The following is a 4,516-nucleotide window of genomic DNA, read 5'->3' on the forward strand; positions in this document are numbered from 1 at the left end:
ATATATATAAATAAATAAATATATATATTTATATATGTTTTTAACTGTATTTGTGGGGCTGGAAGGATGGGTCAGCAGTTAGAACACTGGTTGTTCTTGCAGAAGACCCAAGTTTGAATCCAAGTACCCACATGGGAGCTAACAACTCTCTGTAACTCCAGTTCCAGGGGATCCACTCTTCTATGTTCTGAGGGCATTGCACGACACGGTTGCACTTAGCTACATGCAGGCAATACACGGATACACATAAAATAAAAATAATAAAATTGTCGCTGGAGTTATTAAGGCTTTCTTGAGCATCACCTCTTTATGCGAGGGAGGATAAATATTTCTGGGAGCTAACAACTCTCTGTAACTCCAGTTCCAGGGGATCCACTCTTCTATGTTCTGAGGGCATTGCACGACACGGTTGCACTTAGCTACATGCAGGCAATACACGGATACACATAAAATAAAAATAATAAAATTGTCGCTGGAGTTATTAAGGCTTTCTTGAGCATCACCTCTTTATGCGAGGGAGGATAAATATTTCTAGAGCCAGTGTCTTTCAATGCATTTATTTGGGGAGTCATAAACAAATTTCACATTATAACACAGCGACAGATAAGAGTACCAGTCCTAGGGCCAATGCTCAAGTGACGTCATCTCAGTTGGATGTGGTGACAGTAGTCTCGGCTCCGCTTGGTTGTCTCTCAGTCGAGGGTCGAGTCAGGTCCGGATGTTTGCGACGTGAAGTTCCTCTTTTTTCCCACGGTCCAGAGACGGGGTCAGTCAGAAGATGGGGTCGCACAGCTGGTGGGAGTTCAGCTCATATATGCGCCCATGAACTGATTTTCCTCTGGGTTTTTATAGTCCTTATGCATGACTTGGCGAACATGTTTATCAGTATCTTATGTCATTTGGCTAATCACGCAGTTACACTCAGGTTGCTAGGTTACATTCTAGGGCTACTAAGTGATGCTCTTATCTTTAATGTACACACTTTAGATATGTTTACATATTTTTGCTAGAGTTCTTTTTTGATTCTTAGTTTCTTAATTCTATTATATTCAATACAATTCTTAATTCTTAATTCCCTATTCTAATACATTCAGTACAAGAAGTGAGCCAGCCACCACACTCAGTTTTCTTTGGTGGTGGGGACTGAGCACAGGGCTTCTGCTTGCTAGGCAAGCATTCGATCAACTGAGCTAAAAAACCAGTAACACATTTTAAAGAAACGCTTGTGCCAGTCCCTTTGGCTACCAGACTATTGAAGCCATGGACTCCAAGAAGCTAGGAGTTCTCCAAGAATCTCATGTTGACAGGACTACAAGGCTGAGGCCCTGGGGACACACCCAGAGGGGAAACTTTCTCCCAGAAAAGTTTGTAAGTTGTCAGATGACAGATGTTGCAGGAGAGACTGGAGCTGAGATCATGTAGATGGGTAGGAGCGCATCTTGACAGTAGTTTCTTGATTACGTAAAGTTTGGATTCTAAACCTACAGGTCCTGTTATACCCCAAAATGAACTTGGGAGGAGGGTGCCACTGGGCCTCTTTGTTCTTCCCAACTTCCTGCTTTTCAAGAATTCCAAATTGGGAGCCACATGTTAGTAGTAAAATTGGGGTCCCCTTTCAGGATTCTTAGTCTGGTTAATAAGATAATTTAAGGTGCTCATAAGGAAACTTATGGACAACATTATTAGAATTAAAAAAGGAGGGCCTGGAGAGATGGATCAGAATTTAAGAGTAATGACTGCTCTTGTTGTAAGACCCAGGTTTGCTTCATAGCACACACATGGCAGCTAACAACCATCTGAAACTCTAGTTACAGGTGGCCCAGTGGGTATCTGATGCCTTCTTCAGGCCTCCGTGGGAATGACACAGGTGAACTTAACATACATGCAGGGAAAACATTCCTACATATAAAATATAAATAAATAAACAACCCCAGGGAGGCAAGCTGTACATCTGAGCAGAAGAGGAAAGGAAGAGAGAAACCATACTGTTTATAAACAGCCTCATGATGGATGCCGGGTAGGGTCAGGGTAAGGGTAGCATCAGAGAAAGAGTAAGAAAGCATGTCCAGCTGATGGCCAGTATGGGAAAGACAGACACAAAGGAAAATAATAAAAAGTTATGCTTTGCTCAGAAAATCAAGAAAGCAGGCAGGCCTAACCCAGCCCTGCAAGTGACCCTACTGAGTCTGGGTTCCTGGGAAGCAAAAGTACATAATGTCATTAAGGGCCTAATTATTCTTCCCATCTTTCTAGCATGGCTTAGGGTGAATGAGCCTTCCCGATTAGTTAGTGGTCTCTACCAGGTAATTGCCAAGTATATCGGAACTGACTTATGTTTGGGTAGCTTGGAATATGAGATCTCTAGCCAAGACCAGAGATTAAGTCCATTCTTTTCACTAGGAGGAAATAGCTTTCCCTTAATGAACCTCAACAGAGCCCTGATCAAGACTTCTGGAACATGCCCCTCTCTGAAGAGCTAACTCTAACAGTTAGAAGATGGGCTGGTAATTGAGCAATACATCTTACCCACTTTACTATGAAAATCTAGAGATGAAAATCTATAACTGTTCACCACAGGGGATTTGTATGTGGAATTTTTTTTTCTGTTTTGTTTTGAGTCTTTTTTTTCTTTGAGACACGGTCCTGTAGCCACAGCTGGCTTGGAACTCACTTTGTAGACCAGGCTGGCCTTGAACTCACAGAGATCTGCCTGCCTCTGCCTCCGGGGTACTAGGATTAAAGGTGTTTTAATCACACCCTCATATATAGCCTCCAGGCAAGGACGCCCAGTTCTGAATGGAAAAGATACCAGAATTCCCTTCTAGCCTGAAAACCAAGGAGATTTCTGAAACGTCTGCTTTTGGGATTCCTGTGCCTAAAGTGTCAGTCATTTCCTAGCTCCTGTCTTCATGAATATTATTTGTCTAATTGGATTATTGAGGAAGACTAGCCAAATCTAGCATATTACAGCTCTCAGGGCCCAGGCTCAGAACCCTAATAATTCCAGTAACAATTATCATACACAAATATTTCTCAGGAAGCAATTTAAGGGAGAAAGGGGTTTATTTGGCTAACAGTTCAACTGAATACACTCCATCATGCTATGGTGGAAAAGGCATGTCAAGGAGAGGAGGAGGCAGCTGGTCACATTGTAACCAAGAAAAGCAGAGAGTAATGAATGATCATGCTCCGTTTAATTGAGTCCACGAACCTAGTCCACGAGATGGTGCCACCCACATTTGGAGCTGGCCATCTTCCTTAAAGCTTTTTGGAAACACCCTCAGGTATGATTCCATGATGATTCTAAATCCATCAAGTTAAGGTGCTTAACAATCAAATGAATCATGAGAATGAATTCATTAGATTTTGGAGAGGTAAAAGGCTTTGGGCAAAAGATACTGAGTACAGGAATACTGCAACGGTGAGAGCTGATTGTGTATTTCCTGTTTCCTGTACCTTGAGATAGCCAAGGTTAAACAAAGCATTTAACTTGAGAGATTCCAGGACAAACTTGCCATACAAGAAATAAAACTTACTCCTAAGGGTGTAGGACATGTTCATATGCTGGAGAAAGGTGTTTAACACCAAAGGACTTCATTCAGTAATCTGTGTCGACAGTCTGTTACAGAAAAATCAGAGACCAACAGCCGAAGTCAGGTGAGGAGAGGAAGTTTAATTTGACGCTAGCAGGACTGACACCACGAATAAAGGAGTCAGACCCCTTGTTCAAGTTTTGGGGGCTTTTATACTCATGAGTGGGGAAATGCAAACAAAAGGCAAAACAGCACATAGGTGACAATTAAGTAAAAGGTACAGGTGATAATTAAGCAAGGTAACATAAGGCCACAAAAGTTACAGGAATGTGAACACTTTGGAAAACAAAGACTTTCATCCTGGACACCCACTGGGGCAGGATGGGAGACTCCTGCTCACCTCCTGCATACCCGGCTCTTAAGAGTTTTCCCTGCTGCAGAGTTCTTAATTATCATCACATTGCAAAAGCTTTCCATTTCTGTAATAACCCATCCGTGAGACGAAGCACCTGGAGAGACTGATTAACCACAGCAAGTGTGGGAACTGCTGTACCAAAGTGCATGCCATTGACAGTGTGTCCCACCTCACCCTCCTAGTGTCCAGAGACATTGTAGCAGGGGAGGGACTCCTGTATGACTATGGGGACTGCAGCAAGGCTGCCATTGAAGCCTACCCCTGGCTGAAGCACTGAGCACTAGGTAGCCCTGTCTGACCCTGATGGAATCAAAGTAAAGCCCCCCAGGTTAAAGTGGATTCAAATCAAGTCCCCCAGACCAAAGAAGAATATTCAGAACAAGGAAGTAAGAAGTAAAATAATTCTAACTGCTGAGAAAGAGCTGACCTTTTCATGCTCCGTACGCAAGCCGGACATCACCCAAAACTTCCCCCCTCCCACTGCTGCCGGCCCCCTCCCACTGCTGCCGCTTGCTGCCGGCCCCCTCCCACTTTAAAAGTCACCTGTAAGCTGAGCTCGGGGCTGCTG

This window comes from Nannospalax galili, unplaced genomic scaffold (assembly GCF_000622305.1).
Source record: "Nannospalax galili isolate Female #2095 unplaced genomic scaffold, S.galili_v1.0 scaffold800, whole genome shotgun sequence".
Taxonomy (NCBI): Eukaryota; Metazoa; Chordata; class Mammalia; order Rodentia; family Spalacidae; genus Nannospalax; species Nannospalax galili.